The sequence below is a fragment of the Cervus elaphus genome, chromosome 21, assembly GCF_910594005.1.
Source record: "Cervus elaphus chromosome 21, mCerEla1.1, whole genome shotgun sequence".
NCBI classification, from domain to species: Eukaryota; Metazoa; Chordata; class Mammalia; order Artiodactyla; family Cervidae; genus Cervus; species Cervus elaphus.
Window position 1 is genome coordinate 10,834,646 of NC_057835.1, and position 23,984 is coordinate 10,858,629.

At 42.2% G+C, this 23,984-nt stretch overlaps 1 non-coding gene across 1 annotated transcript; it reads left to right on the forward strand.

The window, feature by feature from the left end:
* The first annotated feature begins 698 nt into the window (after positions 1-698).
* Positions 699-771, forward strand: TRNAG-CCC. Its single transcript has one exon. It is a non-coding gene; the product is annotated as a tRNA-Gly (tRNA).
* The last annotated feature ends 23,213 nt before the right edge of the window (positions 772-23,984 follow it).

The following is a 23,984-nucleotide window of genomic DNA, read 5'->3' on the forward strand; positions in this document are numbered from 1 at the left end:
AAGTGAAGTCACCCAGTCGCATTCAACTCTTTGCGACCCCATGGACGGTAGCCCACCAGGCTCCTCCATCCATAGAATTTTCCAGGCAAGAGTACTGGAGTGGGTTGCCATTTCCTTCTCCAGAGGATCTTCCCGATGCAGGGATCGAACCCGGGTCTCCTACATTGCAGACAGATGCTTTACTGTCTGAGCTACCAGGGAAGCCCCATACCTGTGGCCCATGCCTTCTATTATTTCATAGGATTTGGATAAAACCCTACCTACCTAGTAGGTAAAGAGCATCTGTCACCTAACCCATGAGTAAAAACATGACCATTTACTTGAGCTAAGACTCTTCTCATTCCATTCCCTTGCCTTCCCAAGTCCACTTACCCAGGTCCAGAAATGAAAATGACTTTAAGTTTTGTGTCTTTCAAACTTTCATTTCAGAATAAAAGTTTCATTCTAACACTGATGATTGCCAGGAAGAAGTCTAGAAAGGGTCCGTTGGAATTACCAAGGAAGCCAGGGTCGGAGCCCTCAGGAAACACCATGTCAGTGGAGCGGTGAGGGCCGGAGTCTGAACATCCCAGGTTGTACAGGGCGCATTAGGTGAGGACAAGAAAAGAATGGCTGACAGAGGCGGACACGCGAAGCAGGGGTAAGGAGAGGAAGCATGGGCTTATACAGATCATCTGTTTTAGAGATGCAGAGGGACTTCCCTGGTGGTCCAGTGGCTAAGACTCTGTGTTCCCAACACAGGGGGCCTGGGTTCAATCCCTGGCCAGGGAGCTAGATTCCACCTCCCACATGTAACAATGAAGATTGAAGATTCTGCATGCCAGAGGAGCCAAATAAATAAACAAACATCAGAAATACTAAAGATATAGAGCCTTAAACATATTAAGAGGCTGAGGAGAAGACGTCAGTGGAAAGAACATTTGAAAATATAAGAACTGCCTTTCCTTGACAGAACAAAACCCTTCTGAATGAGGAGAATTCATACCCTCTCCCCTTACACTGGAAGTTGGGTAATCTTTGCTTGGAGTTCATTGGAAGTATCCTTGAGTCCCCAGCCTATTCAGAGGAGTTATTCTAAATAATCAAGTATGATTTCTGAGTCTTTCAGATCCAATATTTGTTAAGTTTTATTAACACAATATCACCCATTATTTCATAGAGTCTGAGAATTAGAATTGTATGGTATCTGACCATTTCATTTTACTAAAAAGAACTGTCATCCTAGAACTTTATTCCACTTAGTCAAGGTGATAATAAATACTATAATAAATTAGTGATGAAATAAACATGATTCCCAGGCTTGTGAATTCCAGTTTAAAAACAGTCCATTCAGGGAGTTCACTGGTGGCCCTAACCACCTAACTGGTGGTTAGGATTCCAGGCTTTCACTGCCTGCCACGGCCCAGGTTCAAATCCTGGTTGGGGAACTGAGATTCCACAAGCCACATGGTATGGTCAATAAATAAGTAAAAATAAAAATAGTTCATTCACTCACTCAACATATACTGACCACACAAAACTCACACAAAACCCCTGTCCTTGTGGCTAATACAGGATGATTTCCACTAAACCAACCTGTCCTTACATGTTGATTTCAATGTCAATGGCAACCCACTCCAGTATTCTTGCCTGGAAAATTCCATCGACAGAGGAATCCTGGTAGGCTACAGTACATGGGGTCACAAAGAGTTGGACAAAACTGAGCGACTTCACTTTCTTGAAAAATAAAAAAACAAATTCCCTGGACATTTTTAATAATGACTAGAGTCAATCTCACCTCATAATGGCAGTGAAGTCATTCAGCCTCGTTTGGCTTAAGCAGTCTTAGCTTCCCAGGTGATGCTGGTGGTAAAGAATCTTCCTGCCAATGCAGGAGACATAAGAAACTTGGGTTTGATCCCTGGGTTGGGAATATCCCCTGAATGAGGAAATGGCAACCAACTCTAATATTCCTGCCTGGATAATCCCCATGGACAGAGGAACCTGTAGGTCTACAGTCCACAGGTCGCAAACAGTTGGACACGACTTAGCAACGAAGCCACACATGAAGTAATTTAGGTTTTGTCCTGCCGACAATGGAAAGTTTTCAAAGTTTTTCAAGAAGTGACATGATGAATCAGGGCTGGCACCAAATATGTATAATAATTGGCAGGGACCAGGATTGGGGAAAGAGTTCATGCCCTCCAGATGAGAGTCTCCATTTATCTGGTGAGCTCTATTTCTGAATTTAATAAACCTTGAAAATGTTAACTTTCAATAGACATGTTAAAATGATCAGAGTCCACCAGAAAGGCCAAGAGATGTACAAATTCAGTTTTCACAGTCCTGCCCCAGCTTCAGCAGGATCCTGAGTCCTTGAAAGCACTTGGTATGCATTGAGTTGATCAAAAAACATCAGGGAAAACATATTTCATCTGTGGACATCATTTTTCTTTGGTACAGAGTGACTTTCACTCGTAACCAAAAAAAAGGAAAAAATGAAAAGCAAAGTCTTCATATCAAAGCCTTATTGATTCTTTTCATTTACAAAAAACTCAGTCATGCCTGTCTATTAAAAATAGAATGTCTAAGGGCCTGAACTTAATGTCGTGCCAAGTACCCAACTTTTCACTGACTTCAAGGAGATTTCTTGGGTTGGAACAAAGCAGAAGAGGCCAAAAGAGGACTCAAAAGTCAAATCCCAGACCCAGGTCTTCAAAACCTTATTTTCTTATTCTCTCCCTACACTCCACAAAGTGTTGAGTTGAAATATCACACAGGAGGTATCAAAGGGCTTCATGAGAGATGCTGTGTTGTGAGTGACAGCAAGACAGCCAACAGATATTTGAGGACCTGGACTGTGCTGCACATCCCATGACTTTCAAACTACCTTTCCAGACTCATTGCCCGTCACTCTCCCTACCTACACTATATGCCATCCAAAATGCAACCTGCAGTCCAAACGCAAACATGGCATTGACCATAACATCATCAAACCTTTGCCTACTTACCGTCTTGTCCTACCACGTCCAGCCTAAACCATCTGAGATCAGTCTGTGCACACGGAAATTATGTATACATGTCAGCTTTACAGTCTGAGCCACCAGGGAAGCCTTTCTTCCATAATAATGGAAACTAACTCCACAAAGACACCAGGCTTTATTCACTTCATACCTGCAGTACTTATCAATTCCCTTGAAAAAAAATATATAATAGGTGTTTCATTAAGAATGAAAATAAAGAAAGGATGAGTTAGGGACTTCCCTGGTCGTCCAGTGGCTAAGACTCTGCGCTTCCAATGCAGGGGCGCTGGATTTGCTACCTGGCCAAGGAACTAGATCTCACATGCTGCATTGAAGATCGAAGATTCCTTAAGCAGCAACTAAGACCCTGTGTGGCCAAATAAGTACATTTTTTTTTTAAAGAAAGGATGAGTTAAACACAGATTCTGCTATCAACAAAGTCATGAAGGAGAAGTAGTAACAGAATATTATGCACAGAAATCTTAAGCAAAGTGATAAGTGTGATGAGAGATGCTCAGAGAAAGTCTTTAGAAGCAGGGACTAAAAAGTAGCTACTGGGGGAGAAGAGAGGTGTGGTCACGGTAAGCTTCAAGGAGGAAGTGGCACATGAACCAAACCTTGGAGGATGTCCGGAGATTGAACCAATTAAATCAAGCAGGGCACCTGTAAGAGCTAAAGGCAGCATAAGCAAAACACCAGGTCCTTAGTGAGAGCTAAATAAATGGCAGCTAATGAAATAATAGCAGTCTGTGGGCTCAGTCACTAAGTCATGTCCGAAAAGTTGTGACCCCATGGACCATAGCCTGCCAGGCTCCTCTGTCTATGGGATTCTCCAGGCAAGAATACTGGAGTGGGTTGCCACTTCCTGCTCCAGGGGATCTTCCCAACTCAGGGACTGAACCTGTGTCTCCTGCATTGGTAGACGGATTCTTTACCACTGTGATGCCTGGGAAGCCAATAATAGTCTAGCTAGTCTCAAATGGCTATGTCGATGGTTAGTGCTTCCATTTCATTTCTTTTATACTTTATCTTCACTGGAGTCTCAGGCTGTATGAGTCTGAAATTGGTATGTCTCAACAGTGAAGAAGTCAACATGTTAACAGTTTTTGTACAGACAGTCATGAAGGATACTGAGCTCCTGGTTTTTTCAGCCTTGAACTTGGCCTTAGTTCCTAGAAGTTGGCTGAACTGGCAAGGCCGTTGCTGTGCTCATAGCCTACTCTTTACAGCCAAGAGTCAACTCAGGTATTTATTCTCCCACCAAGGGGCAGACATTCCTCCTTTCAACCAAATGCTCCTGCCTCTAAAAGAGGACACCAAGACTCACTTGCACTTTCATTTTGATGATCTTGATACTTAGCCAGCAGGGATGCAGGGCTCTTGCTCTTCATATGAGATACACAATGGGGGTTCTACCTACTCCTAAAATGGCTGTGAATTTTTCTCAACCCACATATGTTTACAAGGGACCTGTATCTTTCTCAGTTCTGAATGCAGTCCCAGTAAACATGGGCGCGGTTCTCCTAAAGGCTCCCTGCTGCTGCTCCTCCGTGTCTGCTCCTCAGACACCAGCATGGTCCTGCTGACACACAGACATCCTCAGGTCACTCCTCCATTTCAAAGCCCTCTGGCATCCTGTCCTCTGCTGCAGCAGTTTTCAAAGTGGGATCTACGGAGTCTTAGAAATCCCTTAATCAGCCTATGAATAACTTCTTAGGGGGAGAAAAATGGAGGACAGAGCAGAGATATGGACTCTGAAATGACAGGTTTGCAGTTTAAAACCAGTTCAGTTCAGTTCAGTTCAGTGGCTCAGTCATGTCCGACTCTTTGCAACCCCATGGACTGCAGCACGCCAGGCTTTCCTGTCCATCACCAACTCCCAGAATTAAAACCAGTAGCCCGCTGCTAAAAAAAAAAGTCGATAAAACTCACTGAAGATCACTCAAGCCCTTTGCAACCTTGCTGCTCTCCCCTCACCCCCCTAACCCATGGCCATACCCATGTATGCACTTAATGCTTCTACGAACTATTCTATGTCTTAGAAGTACTTGCCCAGATGCATGTCAGTGACATCTGCTTATACACACCCACCTGCACCCTGACCCCACCCCTCCCCAGGACACTCACGTTCACGCTGTAACACCCAATCCACATGCCTTGTACTCAGTTCATCATTCATCAGCTCTCCCAGCAGAGATCGCCTGCTCCCTCCTCTCGACCTTCCCATTGACCTTCATACTCAGACAAGAAAGAGCCTCGTCTGAGAACTTGATAGCTATTCTCCACAGTTACAAAGCTGAATAGAGAAGCCCAATGATCTTACAGAAATAATCATTATCAACTGTTTAAAAGAAAACAGTTCTTGTCACAACACGCGGCTCTATTCCTACCATCAGCTCTGGGTTCTTGTTGATTATGCCATGCCTGGCAAGCATCTCAAAAGGAAATTGTTTGCAAAATTAAATTGTAATTCTTACAAAGATACAGAATTCCGTGAGCTTAACAAAAGTGATGTTGGGGAACTACTCAAAAGAATAGAAATACCCACTGACAAATGATGATCTATTAACAACTGAGAGACAGTTTTCAAGCAAAAGGATAAAATCTGTAGCTAAACAACAAAGGTTTACTGTATTGCACAGGTAACTATATTAAATATCTTCTAATAACCCATAATGGAAAGGAATCTGAAAAAGAATATACATGTGTGTGTATAACTAAATCACTTTTGCTGTACACCTTGAAGCCAATACAATATTGTATATCAACTATACATCATTTGAAAAAAAAAAGAGGAAATCTGCAAACTCAGTGGGCAGTTCAGAAGAGATTTATATGAATATTGTAGAATTAAAAGTAGCCATTGTTAAAATTGGGATTCCTTGGTAGCTCAGCTGGTAAAGAATCTGCCTGCAAGGGAGGAGACCCCGATTTGATTCCTGGGTCAGGAAGATCCCCCGGAGAAGGGATAGGCTCCTCACTCCAGTATTCTTGGGTTTCCTGGGTAGCTCAGCTGCTAAAGAATCTGCCTGCAATGTGGGAGACCTGGGTTCGATCTCTGGGTTGGGAAGATCCCCTGGAGAAGGGAAAGGTTTCCCACTCCAGTATTCTGGCCTGGAGAATTCCATGGACTGTATAGTCTGTTGAGTCACAAAAAATTGAACAGGACTGAGCAACTTTCACTTTCACTTCCACTCTTAAAACTGGTGAATCCCTTAGAAAGCTGGACACTTTAAATTCATAAAGATAAGCTAACTACTGTAACAAACAACCTCAAAATTCTCAGGAGCTTTACATGAATGCAAGCATGTTTCTCACTAAAGATGTGGTCTAAGGTGAGAGGCCTGGGGTGGGATGGAATGGGAAGGAAGTCCTCCTCCAATCAGATTGTTTCCATATATGTCTTCTGAGACCAGAGGTTGGCAACCTTTTCCTGTAAAAACTAGATAGTAAATCTTTCCAGCTTGCAGGTCACCTGGTCTGTCACAACTATTTAACTCTGCCATTGTAGCCTTAAAATGGCCATAGACAATGCATAAATGAATGGGTTTGGCTGTATTCCAGCAAAATGAAATTTACAAAAATAAGCAGCGAGGGACTTCTGTAGTGGTCCAGTGGCTAAGATTCCACGTTCCCAATGCCGGATTCGACTCCTGGTCGGGAAACTAGATCTCACATGGCACAACTAAGACCCAGTGCAGCCAAATAAATAAACAAATAAGTAAATGAACATGCTTTTAAAAAGCAGTGAGTCATTTACGGACAACTGGCTATGGTTTCCCGACTTCTGTTCTACACCTTCGTCCCTGTCTTTATTCAAAAGGTAGAGAGGAAAGACAAGACACACCTCATAAGGTTACTAGTACTTATTCAGTCCATGCAGGAATATTAGCTCTAGAGATTTTTCCCATTTTCATCACTGATCTAAAATACACAGAGGAATTCATGCAGGTAATCAATAAATATCTATTCAATAAAATTATTGAATATATTTATTATAATAAGATTTTGAAAAGCAAAATGAAGATCTGACCATTTTGCTCATTCTAAAAATTAAAAATAGTAGCTAATGTTTATTGACTGTTTGATATATACCAGGTACTGTTCTAAATCAATTATGTGTAATATGCCATTAAGTTTCTCACAACCCTGAGAAGGAAGTTTCATTATTTTAACCATTTTTTTCCAAATGAGAGAACTAAGGCATAGGAACATTGATCATAGTTTCAATTATAACATAACTGAATCATTATAAGTAAAATGTACTTACTTTCAAAATTTTGAATTTTATGTTGCTAAATTAAAATGTCACTGAAAGCCTTTTTCTAACCAACTTACACTTTCTTCTTTTAAAAGTAAATTCTCCTTGGGTGTCTTTCTCTTGGTGCCAATTATTCTCCCTTACTATATGCAGGTCAGGAAGCAACAGTGAGAACTGGACCTGGACCAACAGACTGGTTCCAAACAGGAAAAGGAGTCCGTGAAGGCTGTAGATTGTCACCCTGCTTATTTAACTTATATGCAGCATACATCATGAGAAACGCTGGGCTGGAAGAAGCACAAGCTGGAATCAAGATTGCTGGGAGAAATATCAATAACCTCAGATATGCAGATGATACCACTCTTATGGCAGAAAGTGAAGAGGAACTCAAAAGCCTCTTGATGAAAGTGAAAGAGGAGAGTGAAAAAGTTGGCTTATAGCTCAACATTCAGAAAGCTAAGATCATGGCATCTGGTCCCACCACTTCATGGGAAATAGATGGGGAAACAGAAGGAAACAGTGTCAGACTTTATTTTGGGGGGGCTCCAAAATCACTGCAGATGGTGATTGCAGCCATGAAATTAAAAGACACTTACTCTTTGGAAGGAAAGTTATCGCCAACCTAGATAGCATATTGAAAAGCAAAGACATTACTTTGCCAACAAAGGTCCGTCTAGTCAAGGCTATGGTTTTTTCCAGTGGTCATGTATGGATGTGAGAGTTGGACTGGGAAGAAAGCTGAGTGCCAAAAAATAGATGCTTTTGAACTGTGGTGTTGGAGAAGACTCTTGAGAGTCCCTTGGACTGCAAGGAGATCCAACCAGTCCATCCTAAAGGAGATCAGTCCTGGGTGTTCATTGGAAGGACTGATGCTGAAGCTGAAACTCCAATACTTTGGCCACCTCATGCGAAGAGTTGACTCATTGGAAAAGACCCTGATGCTGGGAGGGACTGGGGGCAGGAGGAGAAGGGGAAAACAGAGGATGAGATGGCTGGATGGCATCACCCACTCGATGGACATAAGTTTGAGTAAACTCCAGGAGTTGGTGATGGACAGGGAGGCCTGGCGAGCTGCGATTCATGGGGTCACAAAGAGTCGGACACGACTGAGTGACTGAACTGACTAACTGACTGAATGTCTTCTATGATGGTTTATAAGTGTGTCTGTTATCAATTGATTGCCTCTTTAGTGCAAATAAATTCTTCAGTACCAATTCTGGGAAAAAAAAAAAAAAAAGGCAGGGGGGTGGGGGGAGCTGGGCTCTTTATTTTTTCCCATTGTGAACTTGCCAACACAGGGCGCTGAGGAGAACTTGCGGGAGGAAGGAACTCCTAAGCCAGCTCCGGCTGCAAGGTGGCTTCCAGGCGCCTCCCAGGGTTGTTCAAGGATGACTTAAAAGAAAAATGGAATGTAAAATACCTGACATACAGTTCATGCACAAGCAACCGCGTATCCCTTTCTTAATAAGAAATTATACCTGATTTCAATACTGTGGAGGATTAGCAACAGAATGTGGGGATGAAAGGGCGTAGAAAGATTTTTTTTTCTCTCCCCTATGTTATTTTAGAAGGAAAAATACCACTGTCCCACAAAACAAATATTTATCTCCTTTATTAAGATCATAAATTTCCAGGCCAATGAACAAACATTCCCTATGTAGTCCTTTTGTCTCCAGAGAAAAATAGTATCAGAATCACGTAATCGAAACATTTTGTCCTGTAACCTTATTTTGCCAGACTTCCATTCATCTGGGAAAGAAGATTTGGAGGTTGAATGTTTTTATCTCATTTTTATCAGGAGACTGCTTTTATGGAATAAGAAAAACTAACGAGGTATTCAAAATGTGTGGCAATTATTTATCAAGCTTGCAAAGCAAATCATTTCTGATCATCAAAGTAACAACAAAAGTTAAGAAGTATAATTCACACACTACAGTGAGGAAATGTAGCTCAAAGAGTTTATGAAATTTACCCAATAGCACAAAGATTAACAGTGACACATCCAGGATTTGAACCCCAGATATGATTGGCCCAGAACAGACATTTTGCTCTGACACTGTCATACTTCTCTCACACACTGTCAGTGACAATAACACTTGATGAAACTAGATTATAAACCCGGGTCTGCCTGACTCCATAGCAAACACCTTCTCCATTATAAGGGGCAGAGGAATGGGAGGTGGGGTGGGCAGGAAGTCAGAACCAAGCACAGATATTTATCATGCACTAAGTCAAGAAGTTTGGTCACCAGTGACAGAATTCTAAGACCAATGAGCTCAGCAAGTTGCAATGAAGAGAATTTATTGACTCATGGCACTGGCAAGTCCTGGGACAAAGCTGCCTTCAGGCACAGCCCTGGATAAGGGTTCAGGAATGACCGTAGCTCGCTCTCTTTCTGCCCACTCATGTGCATCTCTGGTTCCCCTTGGTGACTGGCTTTATTTTCTAATTATAGTCAAGTTTTCTCCATGCAGTAGTCAAAACAGCCACCACCAGCCCCACACCTACATGTTTACTGCCCTTGATTCAAAAGAGAAAACCTCTCATCTACTGGCAATATGGAAAATTCCAGGAAGGTCCTTAACTGTTGAAAATCACTAGACTCTTCTAATCACTTGGGAGTGGGAGGGAGGAGGGGTACCCTAAACCATGAAATGTTGACCAGAAGTTGTCACTACATCCCTAATACCCCCTGCAGTCTCTCTTGGAAAAGACTCTTGAGAGTCCCTTGGACTGCAAGGAGATCAAACTAGTCCATTCTAAAGGAAATCAGTCCTGAATATTCACTGGAAGGACTGATGCTGAAAACTGAAACTCCAATACTTTGGTCACCTGATGGAAAGAACTGACTCATTGGAAAAAACCGTGGTGATGAGAAAGATTGAAGACAGGAGGAGAAGGGGACAACAGAAGATGAGATGGTTCAATGGCATCACCGACTCAATGGACATGAGTTTGAGCAAGCTCCGGGAGTTGGTGATAGACAGGGAAGCCTGGCGTGCTGCAGTCCATGGGGTCGCAAAGAGTCAGGCACGCACACACAGAGGACTTTGTTCCCATCCTGGGGAGCTGGTATGCCTTTAATGCTGGATGATTCTCACCTCACATGAACTGACATCTAAAAGGATATCCTAAGCTTGGACACGTGCTCGTTTACATTAAACCAACACTTCTGAAAGCATGTTAATATTTTGTGGGGGCACACGCCCTCAAGATGATAAATCTAAAAAAGGTTCAATGGCTAAAAGCATACCATTACCTTCTCTGAGATAATGATAATCTGAAATAGTAGATAAAAACTCTCTGAGAACTGTAATTACGAGGAACTATTTAGCTTTTCTGAAACCATGTGTCTTCATTTGGATGTCCCCACAGGCAAAGTCTGAGATGTAGATTTGCACAAAGAGTTAGAAAGGTGACCACGGGGAACCGGGGTGGACAGAAAAGTAAGATTCGGATGGAGGCAAAGGTGATAAATGTTACATTATGGAAGTGGTTCCCACTACGGTTACCTGGGAATTGGTCTCTGGAGGGCCCCTACAAAAGGATGGAGGGAAACGCCCTCAGAGTTTTCCATCCAAATTCAGGTAGCCACCGTTTAACCACCACCTCCGATCCTCTATTGGTTGAGGGTTGACGCCCTAAGCATTAACCCTCTTAAACACCCGGTGACCTTCACAGAGGACAAGGGACCTGGCGCAGCGGAGGGGAAACCATGGCACCAAACCACAGAGGAGAAGGGCTGAAGGTCAGACCCCAGCAGACACGGAACTGTGTACCAAGGATGTGTTGAAACCAAAGTTGGGAAAGAGAACATAAGACAGATGATTTTTTTAATCTGCTTACATAGTATATTTCCCCAAATTTTTTGAGAGTAGAATCCTTGCTGCATGAAGCATCTTTTAACATCACACACAATTTGGAAAATGTTCAGATCGACCATTATTTAGAAAAGAACCAATAAGGATAGACTTCCAGAAGAGCAGAGAAAAAACCTCTGAAGATATCCTCTTCCACAAAGGCAACAAGAGAGCAATGGCAGAAAAAAAAAAGTCAAATCATATGTTTCAAAATTCTTGAAATTAACAAATTTCTTATAATAATCCAAGGAGCATTTATTCAAGAAAAAAACAGCCGAATCTTGGGAAGAATCGGGAGTTTGGTGAGATTTTAACTTGCCCTATTTCCATCTTTCCTTCTCAGCTCCATAGGGACCTTGAAAACCAGCTGAGCTGCAGTCTTGGCAGCTGGGCAGACGAGCAGCCGCACAGACACTGACGGGTCTGGGGCTCGTCGGCAGTCCCACCCCCGTCACACTGCACTATTTCTCTTGTCCAGCAACTCCCTGGAAAAGCCCCATCATTTGACCTGAATCAGAGCCCATATAATGAGAAAGGTTCTATCCCCAGGGTGTTTGTCAAAAACAATCAGCGGTCAAGAGGACGAGAAAACAAGCCGCAGACTCAGAGAAAATATTTGCCAAAAACATATCTGAAAAGGGACTGTTATTCAAAATATACGAAGAATACTTAAAACGCAACAATAAAAAATGAGTAACCGAATTAAAAATGGGCAAAATATTTGAGCCATCAAATATAAAAGAAGATGTACAGGTGGAACATGGAACTCTGCTCAATGTTACGTGGTAATCTGGATGGGAGGGCAGCTTGGACAATGGACACATGGGTATGGATGGCTGAGTCCCTGTGCTGTCCAGCTGAAACAACATTGTTCATCGGCTCTACTCCAATATGAAATGGAAAGTTTAAAATAAAATAAAATGGATAGCTTTTAACAAAAATTATTTCACCTCCAAAGAATACTGTCTCATATCCAGGAAAGAAAACAATCAATAGAAACTGTCCATGAGGCAGCATGGATATGCTTACTAGATCTTCCCATCAGCTGTTTAAATCAGTTATTACAGTGTATTCAATGTGCAGTGATGAGAAGCAGATCTGTGATCACTGGTGGATGGGGAGGTGAGGAAGAAGGACTCCAAGGGGGCAGGAAGATGCTTCGGAGGTGATGAAAGTCTTCACATTGCTGATTGTGATGGTGGTCTCATGGATGTATATATGCAATAGATTTTATGTGTGCTAGGTCACTTCAGTCGTGTCCGACTCTTTGTGACTCCATGGACTGTAGCCCACCAGGATCCTCTGTCCATGGGATTCTCCAGGCAAGAATACTGGAGTGGTTGCCATGCCCTCTTCCAGGGGATCTTCCTGACCCAGAGATTGAATCCAGATCTTTTATGCCTCCTACATTGAGAGTTCCAAAAACACATCTATTTCTGCCTTATTGACTATCCCAAAGCCTTAGACTGTGTGGATCATGACAAACTGGAAAATTCTTAAAGAGATAGGAATACCATGTCACCTGACCTGCCTTCTGAGAAATCTGTATGCAGGTCTGGAAACAACAGTTAGAACTGGACATGGAACAAGAGACTGGCTCCAAATTGGGAAAGGAGTACCTCAAGGTTATATACTGTCACCCCGCTCATTTAACTTATATGCAGAGTACAACATGAGAAATGCTGGGCTGGATGAAGCACAAGCTGGAATCAAGATTGCCGGGAGAAATATCAATAACCTCAGATATGCAGATGACACCACCCTTATGGCAGAAAGTAAAGAACTAAAAAGCCTCTTGATGAAAGTGAAAGAGGAGAATGAAAAAGTTGGCTTAAAACTCAACATTCAGAAAACTAAGATCATGGCATCTGGTCCATGGCAAATAGATAGGGAAACAGTATAAACAATGACAGACTTTATTTGGGGGGGGGGGGTCTCCAAAATCACTGCAGATGGTGACTGCAGCCATGAAATTAAAAGATGCTTGCTCCTTGGAAGAGAAGCTACGACCAACCTAGACAGTATACTAAAATGCAGAGACATTACTTTGCCAAAAAAGGTCTGTCTAGTCAAAGCTATGGTTTTTCCAGTAGTCATGTATGGATGTGAGAGTTGGACTACAAAGAAAGCTGAGCGCCAAAGAATTGATGCTTTTGAACTGTGGTGTTAGAGAAGACTCTTGAGAGTCCCTTGAACTGCAAGGAGATCCAACCAGTCAATCCTAAAGGAAATCTGTCCTGAATATTCATTGGAAGGACTGATGCTGACCCTGAAACTCCAATACTTTGGCCACCTGATGCAAAGAACTGACTGACTGGAAAAGACCCTGATGCTGGGAAAGACTGAAGGCGGGAAGAGAAGGGGACGACATAGGATGGGATGGTTAGATGGCATCACTGACTCAATGGACATGAATTTGAGTTAGCTCCGGGAAGTGGTGATGGACAGGGAGGCCTGGCGTGCTGCAGTCCATGGGGTCGCAGAGAGTCGGACACAACTAGTGACTGAACTGAACTGATACGGGGGCTGGTTTGGGTGGATCCTACAGGATTTTTTTTAAATTATGAAAGTATGATAACACATTTACAGAAGTCCTGAAAGATACCAAATAAGATTACATATAGTTCCACTATATATTACAATTATTTTTAAGTATTAATAGATAAATTAAGATTTCTAGCTGGAGTTTCAATATCAAACTCTTCTATATTAATAGAATGAATATACAGAGAAGTAGAAGGATATAGTAGATCTGAAAAGCACTATGAATCAAATCAACAAAACTGAGATTTATACAATCGTTCACATAACAGTAGGATACAAAGTCTATTCAAGTTCCCATAGACTTATAAACCAGGAGACACTGGAACATATCCAGGGACATAAAACAAGGTGCAAAAATGTTATGGTCTAAAGAATTAAGTCAAGATTCCGAGCCCCCAAAATGGATGAATCCAGGTAAGTCAGTCCCCTGCAGAGCCCCGAAACACTGCCCTGTTTTTCCTTTTATTGCCCTGCACACGTGAACATCCATTGGAAGGAGTGAAGCTGAAGCTGAAGCTCCAGTACTTTGGCCACCTGATGCAAAGAACTGACTGACTGGAAAAGCCCCTGATGCTGGGAAAGATTGAAGGCAGGAGGAGAAGGGGACGACAGAGGATGAGATGGTTGGATGGCATCACTGACTCGATGGACACGAGTTTGAGCAAACTCCGGGATATGGAGAAGGACAGGGAAGCCTGGTGTGCTGCAGTCCATGGGGTCCCAAAGAGTCAGACAGGACTGCAGAACAACACAGCTGCTAGCTGGACTGTTCAAATGAGCCTAAATTTCTGACGCACGGCTCCCTCCCCCCGCCAATGGAGAGCCATTGAGGGTTTTGCAGCTCCAGGAGCTCCTGGGATGCAGGGCCAAGCCACCCCCTGCCCACCCCACCGCCCTCCCCCGATTCCTTGCAGCCAAGAATCCACTCTGCTGCCTCAGAAGCTCGGAACTAAAAATACACCACGGCCTGGCTCTCGACTGTGAAACCCTGCCCCCGGAGCTTCTATTACTTTCCTTGCTTTCTCTTGAAAAATAGGATTTGCCATTTTACAGTTCTGTAGAGGCAGAAATGAGAGGACACTGGCAGAAGCTGTCACCCGGAGGATCTGAATGAGATGTAAGGTTTGTTTCCCTGAGAGTGGCCAGATTCAGCACCTGTGTACTCGGCGCCTGCGGTGAGCCAGGCTCTGGGAGGGACAGTGAGGTGAGCAGGGAGCCTTCCTGCCCCCAGGGGATGTGTAAAGGCATCTCTGAAAAAACGTGCTGCTAAAAGTGAAGGACAGAGGGGCTATATGTGTACTGATGGCCGATTCACTGTTGTTGTAGAGCAGGAACTAACACAACATTGTAAAGCAATTATACTCCAATTAACAAAAAAAATGAGGGCAAAAGAAGGGCTTTGATAACCCAAAACAAGTCTGGAATATTCGGGCCTTGCAGTCAAAAGCAGCCACTTCCTGAAACCCTGCAAGAATGACAGGGAATTTTTTCTCTCTCTGTGTTTAGTTGCAGTATAGTTGCTTTACAATGCTGTGTTGGTTTCTGCCATATAACAACGGGCATCAGCCATAAGGATACAGATACCCCCTCCCTCCCGAACCTGCCTCCCACCCCCATCCCACCCACTAGGTCATCACAGAGCACTGGGCTGAGTGCCCTGTGCTATTACTTCTTCCCACTAGCTATCTATTTTACACATGATGGTGTATATACGTCAATGCTACTCCCTCAATTCATCCCACCCACTCCTTCCCCTGTTTTGTCCACAAGTCCATCCTTTTGTCTACGTCCCGATTCCTGCCCTGCAAAAATGTCCATCAGTACCACCTTTCTAGATCCCATATATATGCATTAATGTATGATACTTCTTCTGACGTCAGTCTGTAACAGGCTGTAGGTTCATCCACCTCAGTTCAATGTATTAAATGAAAACCTATGAAGACAAGGAGGTGAGAGAGGAGAGGACAGCAATGAGAGGGGCGGACTAAACTTTAGACCATGTAAAGTTAACCCTAACCTGCCCAGAGGGCCACCAGCAGGAAACATGCTGTGCTAACTGGGCATCCAAATTCTAGCCCCTCTTTGCTTGATAAAGAAGCCAGTTTGGTTTGGAGCAGCAAAATGCAAGCCAAGGAATAATACTAGAGTGGGTTGCCACTTCCTCCTCCAGGGGATCTTCTCAACCCAGGGATCAAACCCACATCTCTTGCATCCTCTACATTGGCAGGCAAATTCTTTATACTGAGCCATCCAGAAAGCCCTAAACACATGATACGTGATTCCAATACTGTTTTCAAAATTTTGTACTTTCTAACATATACACACATACATAAATTCATACAAAAGTATATATGTAATTACAGAAAGAAAATCTCAGAAAGTTCTATATAGTTACATACCCAACTGTTAACAATGGATATCTTTTGGCAGTTGTTCTTACAAGAAAAATTTCAGGCCATTATTTGTGTTTTCAAATATATCCTGAATTTCACTTTTATACTACTATAATCATAATAAATCTTGCTATATAATAAAAAATAATATCTAAAAGTGGAAACAAATATTACATTTAAAACACTACAGTGTTTAGGCTATAATGGGTGTTCACTGAAGGTCTGATCCTCTTATAGACATTTGAAGCAAGAACACAGAACAAAATTAAGTGATTCATCTTCAGATCAAAGCAATGAACTGAATCCTATTCTTTCCATTTTCTGATTAACTTAACTTGAACCTACTAAAGAAAACGTGTATTTGATTGATCTTTGAATTTCATGTAACCCAGTATCTGGCCCATAGTCAGTATTGCATAAACACAGCAAGGAAAATGAATAAGTGAAGGAATATCCTGATATAGAAAGAAGTCTTCAGAGGAATCTGGAAAGCAAGGGAGGAAGGGATTGGACTATTCCCACCGTGCCCAGTGCTATTCCAAGGTGCTTCATTTACGTGTCCCATTTATCTCACATTTGCTGTAGTTACGTCCCTCTTACAGATGAGGAAATGGGGATCCAAGGTTCAGCCGCTTGCAGAAGTTCGTACAGACAACCAGGGGTGGAGACGGATGGACAGCAACTCTATCCGACTTCCACATCTGTTCCTTCCTCCACCCCTGAAACCTGGTCTGCAAATGCACGCAGTTGCTGCTGCTATCCATGGGATTTCCCAGGCAAGAATACTGGAGTGAGCAGTCATTTCCTCCTCTAGGGAATGTTCCTGGCCCAGAGATCAAACCCGCATCTCCTGCATTAGCAAGCAGATTCTTTACTCCTGAGCCAGCGCAGGCACTGGTGGGGGTTAAAAGCCACCTGACCATTCAGTCACTGCTATTGTCACAATATCAAGCAGTACAGATGTGGGTCCTGAAGGTTCACAGGCTCCCTGACCAGGAAACGAGCTTGCAGAGACACACACCCCCCACCCCAAGGTAATGGGGTGGAGCGGCAGCTCTGCTCCGCTGAAGAAATTCAATGAATTTCCATCCAATCCCTTAAATTATCTTTTTCTCCTCTCAGAAAACTTGGCAATCAAAGAGACAATGCCAAGAGAAGCGATGGGCTTGGGAAGGTCAGTGGTGCTAAAAAGCCCAGAACCTTCCTCCATTAATGCCCTAATTGTTTTTATCACCCAGTTTTCACTCAAACATCAAACTTAATCTCTACCTTTCTCCTCTCCCAGGTCACAGATGTTTAATATTCCTAACCCAGGCATAATGAAGCTTTTTATGCCACTGTAATATTTAGACTCTTTAAAACATGATTCGCTCCATCCATTGTGCAATGTAGGGATGACCAGAAATTCTGGAGATGGGATTCTATTAGGCAGATATTATTACCAAGTCGAGCTGAAAGGGAAATTAAGCCAGGTGGCAAAGTTCAGTGGTGATAAACTGCCCTGCCAGCTTGAGGTTGACTGTGAAACATGGGGCAAAAAAAAAGTAGAGGATTGGGGTATTAAGAACTTTGGAAAGTTATGATTTTACAATTTTTTGAAAGTCTGCTTCCCAAATGAATATATGTGTGTGTGTGTGTGTGTGTGTGTATATTCTTTAATGTTCTAGTGTACTAAGACTTTTTAAAGAGTAGCTTTAGTCTGTGCTCTTCTAAACTGTAGTGTCCATTTTGAGCGGTTCATTTGGCAAAAATAAGTTCACAAATCAAGGGATAGGCAATTGCTCATAAAACATCACTGAAAAATGTAAAGTGCATTCTTATGTTTTTGCTCAAAAAAGCATGAGGCTGCACCTCACCTTATTTCTCAGAATAACATGTAGCCCCATGCCCGTGATAAAACACAGAATATCTTTAAAGCACATCAACAGACCATGCAAGGAAGAACGGATAAAGCTGAGCTGAACACACTCCAGGGTTCTCTGTGGCAATTACTCCAATTCTACACATTTCATCCCAGACTTGTCACTTCAGCTTTTACCTAGGAACTCACTTCTTTATTTTTGTCTCCCAGTTGTCCATTACATCAATGACTTAAAGCTTGAAATAACCCCACAGAGAAGAATTAGGACTATATCTGACATTTCTTGGTCAAAGGAAATGCTACAGAAATAGAGGGGCATACAGGGTCCATGAAACATTTTTATAATTATCAAGGTAAAAACACTGGCTTCTGATTTTTGTCAACTTGCTAAAATAATAGTTAAAATTCTAATAATTATATGAATGTTGCTCAGCATCTATGATTATTTTAAGTTGTTTTCCTTAGATACGTCAATATGATGAATTAAACATATTGCCTTATAGCACACCACTCTTGATTACTTGAATAAATGCCATAGAGTCATGCTGTGATTTTTTTTTTTTAATGTTTTGCTGAATGGTTGGTTAAAATTTTACTTAGGACTTTCTATTATCATGCACAGGACTTCCCAGGTGGTGCAGAGGTAAAGAATCTGCCTGCCAATGCAGGAGACTCAGGTTCAATCTCTGGGTCGGGAAGATCCCCTAGAGGAGGAAATGACAAACCACTCCAGTATTCTCACCTAGGAAATACCATGGACAGAGGAGACTGGCAGGCTACAGTCCATGGGGTCACAATGAGTCAAACATGATCAAGCAACTAAGCATGCACACATTATCATGTATGGCATAATTCATTGCTGGAGGATATAGGCACAGCTTGTGTGACACCATCAGGAAAGGATTTCTGGACCCTTGCTCCTGGTTCCCTCTGAATTTTCCCTGAGTATCTTTTTCCTTTGCTGATTTTGCCTTGTGTCATTTTGCTGTGATCGATTACCCCGAGTGCTTTGGAGGTCTGGCTAAAGAGAGGTTGGGGCTGTACTTAGTGGGGATTTGTTGAGATATATTTATTTGATTTGTTGTTGCTGCCATTTATAGTTGAGTTATTGCTAACCATCCTGGTAGAGGAATAACTCTCAGAAGTCTTCACTGTGCCAATTACCCCACACAGCGAAGATGCAGTGTGTGACCCAGAAGGAATCTGTCCTCTAGTCCCTGGAACTGGATCTATGTGGCTGGTGGGAGAGAAATAAGGTTTGAAAAAATGTTCAGAAGCCAGAATGTTCCAAGGGCTGAAAATACTTCCACTTCAACTGTGTACAATTATAAGTTTATTTCTCCTTGTCAAGTCAAAATAGAAGTTCTCTCCATCAGCAATATGCTCAAAATATGCAATAGCTATAATTATAAATGTATTCTACCTGTTTTTCTTTTGTGATGAGAACTGTATAAAGTTTATCAAAATGCTTGTGTGTGTAGAGTAGAAACCAGTATCAGAACCAGATAGAATAAGAACCAGAACAAATTTGTCTGTGTGAGAAGTTGCGTGTTTTATGCATCCTAACATACTGGATTGTGTCTACCACATCCAATACAATCTCGTCCTGAGGAAGTCTGCTGGTCCTAGATGAAAGAGAAGACAAAACTGGCAGTGACACAGCAGAACAGCCCGAGGAAACAAGTGACAATTCCCTACACATTCATCAGTAAGTCTGTTACTGGATGTTGGAGAAAGAATAATTGGATTACACTATTAAGTAGCTCAATACAAAGTAAGAGGCAATTTTTAAAAGCATTTGAATTGCTCTTGTGTATGCTTTAATTTCAGATTAATTTTATACATTTTAAGAAGTATTGATCAAAGCAAAATGAAAATGTGATGGAAAATATCTCAGTGGAAGTAAAAAATTAAACAAGCCAAGACTGGCAGAATCTTTATGTCAAAAACTCTATTATTACATCACAACAGAAATTAAAAATTCTAACGGACAGAGTCAGAAAGATGAAGAAAAGAATCCTAGTAACCAAAGGAGAAAAATAAAATGATAATTGAAAAAATAACAAAAATGTGAAAATCAGGATACTCCCAAAGAGAAAATCAGAAGGGAGAAGAAAATAAAAGTGAAATAAGACACAAGTTGTACAAAGTGACAAAACTGGCATGAAGGTCAAGAGTAGCTTCCCTTGGCTGAGTTCATCAGCTTCAGTAACTTCTGCGATAGTTCCTAATGGACTCTCACAAGAGGTAGTATCTTCATCTGTATCAGTTTAACTAAAAACAATTCCCCCCCCAATATCATGTAATATGAAGCATCATATTACAAAGTAATACAATGAATCAAACAGAACAAAAATGGACATAAAAGATGTTTCTGAAACAAGTATTAAAGAATTCATGACCAAACTGCTGAGATCTTGGGTCTCCTCTACAATGTCCTATGAGAGTGCCCTTGGTCTTGCTGGTTGTACATCATGTTCCATTAAGAGAGGGAGTCAACGCTGTGCTTTTTCGTTTGATTTTTCATTTTTATATTTCACATATGAGTGGGGAAAAAGTAAGTGAACAAATCAAACCAAAGATAGACCCCTAGATACAAAGAACATAGTGGTTACCAGAAAGGGGGGGGGGGTTGGGGGAGGGCCATATGGGTCAGGTCAGTCAAATGGTGAGAGGTCGAAACTAAACTTTTGGTGGTGAAAACATGCTAGGGTATACAGGAGTAGAAATATAATGCTGTACAGATGAAATTTATATAACATAATAAATCAATGCAACTGCAATTATAATTAATTAATAACATCCAGGTGGGGAAAAGAGAGACAAATCAAATAAACCATCCCCTAAATACTACTTCATTATTTGTAGGTTCCACTTGGGATGTGGGCTTCCCAGATGGCGCTAGTGGTAAAGAACCTGTCTGCCCTGGCAGGAGTCGTAAGAAACATAGGTTCAATCCCTGGGTCAGGAAGATCCCCTGGGGAAGGGGGTGGCAACCCACTCCAGTATTCTCACCTGGAGACTCCCATGGACAGAGGAGCCTGACAGGCTACAGAGTCAGACAGACACTATTGAAGCAATTTAGCACACATGTACTTGGGAGGTAGCCAACACTGAGATGTGATTAGTATTATGTGTTGGTCTTCTAACAAAAACCCATGAGAAAATTTTAAATTTTTTGCCAACTGACAATTACCTATGACTTCATTCAACCAAGTGAAACAAGTTTGAGGCCACTGTAGCCCAACCTTGAGTCTTGTTCATGGTCAGTCACATGAAAACATGGCTACTCAGGAGAACAAAGAGCTCCGCGTGTGCTTTTAAAACATTTAAAATTAGCACAATGCGAGCCTTGAGCATCTCACTGCCTTAAACCTACTAGAGAAAGCTGCCTCCACGGTGCTGAGGTTGCTGATGGTTTTGGTATTCTGCTACATTAAATGTTTTCTTTTCAGGTTTGAATTGTAGATGTGTTATTTTATCCACACAAACCAAGTTGGATTTTTTCTTTAAAGATTTTAAGGGTGATAAAATGGTCTGGCTGTTATAAAGCTATTCTAGTCTTGCATATGGACATAAAGACATTAAAAGGACTCCAACATACTTTTTTCAAGACTCAGAAGACAAACCTGAGCACAAAGAAAATGTAAAAAAAAAAAAAGTATTCAAAAGTTGATAAAGCTTCAATACCATTTCCAATGCGATTTGAAAAGGCTTTTTGGAAAGTTTCAATAAAACATAAGAAATACAGGCACCTGAAATGATGTTTAGGAAGAGTACCTTCTTTTACCATCTTTATTTGTTAAGGAAATGAGAGGAAATTCAATTAAAAATTAATGAAAATAGAATGGAAAAAATGAAGGAAAGAATGTGATAGAAATCAACCTGACATTTAGGAGTGAATTATAACAATAACAATGTTTAGATCACACTAAATGTGGTTATTCACTAGATTATTTGATATTTTGATCAATCTAAAGGATTTGATCATCTGAATAAGTTGGGAAGGTATTCAAATGTCTGGCTGCTCTGAAATAAAGCACTCACATTAGTCAAGGTCCTACAAAACTCAAAATAAACCATGACAGGAGGAAATCATTGACAAGCTAGCTAATGAATCAGTCATTCAAAGATGATTTAGTATTTAGTTGTTACACAAGGAAATTTACAATGCCTTTGTATGTTACATCCCATCTAAGGAAGACCTTGGATACAGTTCTTCCTAAAATTGATAGCAATCCTAAAAACTTACACGACAAAACCAGCAATCGATGCTCGATAAGCAGTAATAATCCTTAACGTGATTTTTAGCATACTATTCTCCTATGTATCTCTCTCCTTCAACCATATTTTAAATGTCTTGGAAGGTCTGAGTCATCCATAGTTCCTTATCTTTCTTTTCTCAATGCCGAGTACAGTGCCTGGTTCCTGATAATTAATAAATACTTGTACAGTAAGGTCAAGTAAGCACTGGGAACACACAGAAAGTGGGGTTTTGCTGCACTGTTTCCTCCCAACACAAATGCTTCTCTGGAAATATCAAGGCAGTGTGTTTGGCCACAGGCTTTGCAGAGAGCAAGCCTGAACACAAGGTTTCTTCCAGCAGGACCAGCCTTCAGCTGGCCTCTCAGCAAATAAGGATGTTCAGTTACTATGATCTAGTACCGTCTGGTACAGAGTCCAGGGAGGTGCATCCTCATGGAGGTGGGAGAGAAGACCCTGTGGGCCACACACACAGCGCACCCTGAGGAAGGAGCCACAGCCACAGCCAGTGAACAGGCCAGGACCAGCCAAACACCCAGGAGGGAGGCTCAGAGGGCACACAGAGGAAGAGACACTAACCGCGACGCCGGCTAAGCCCCAGCGCGATGCCGCTGTGTTCTATATTGGTTCTCATCTCTCTCTCTCAGCTTCCACGTTTCTCCCTGTGTGCTTCTCATTTACTTTGTTCACAGCCCATGGTGTTTTCCCATCACCTTGTTTCATAGGGCACCCCGGTGACCCTGACAGGGTGGGGCAGTGCATGCGAGCCTCGGAGTCCAGCTGCCTGCAAAGCTGCAGCCGGAAAGTGGCGGGCACACTGGACACCCAGGAGGACAGCCGGGCACGCTCCCAGAGTTTTTCCATCCATGCTGAAATGACATATAATAGTTTCTGAACCACAGCTCTGCCCCTCTCCTAGCTGTGTGAACTCGGACTGCTTAACCTCCCAACTCAATCTCCTCATTTGAAAAATAGAGACAATAGCACCTACATCATTGAGTTGAAGAATTAAAACTATGGCTTATGAGTACTTCTCATCTGTCCTGCATTGTTCCAAGTATTTCTAAAGCTTTAACCATTTAATTCTTATAACACCAACTATTAGTAGTCCCATTTTATAGGTGGAGAAAGCAAGGCAGAGAGAGGATTCAGACCCCATATATGAGAACGCACAGCTCGCAGTGAGTTAACCCCAGACAGGTGGTGTCAGAGCCCACACTATTAACTCCTCTCCAGGACTCAGTGAGCTAAGGGTGTGCAAAGAGTATAGTAGGTACCTAGCACATAGTATGTATGTATGTAAAAACAATGGTTATTATCCAATTCCCAAAGTTTTGCGCTCACTTGTGTCCAACTCTGACCCCATAGACTGTAGCCTGCCAAGTTCCTTTGTCCATGGGATTCTCCAGGCAAGAATACTGGAGTAGGTAGCCATTCCCTTCTTCAGGGGATCTTCCCGACCAAGGGATCGAACCCAGGTCTCCTGCATTGCAGGGAGATACTTTACCATCTGAGCCACTAGGGAAGCCCCCTTAATTCCTAAGGCACGTGGTAAAAGAAAATTCACCCAGATTCAATTTGGGTAAATCTCCAGTTTATGAAAGAGTGACAGGAAACAGAAGATTTGATGACTTCTACCTTCTAGAGCTCTGGTTCTCAATGAGGGATGTTTTTCCACAGTAAGGGACATCTGGCAATGTCCAGGGACATTCTGGTTGTCCCAGCTGGGGTGGGGATGCTCCAGGCATCTAACCTGTGTGGACCAGGTACCCTGCTGAACAATCTACAGTGCACAGGACA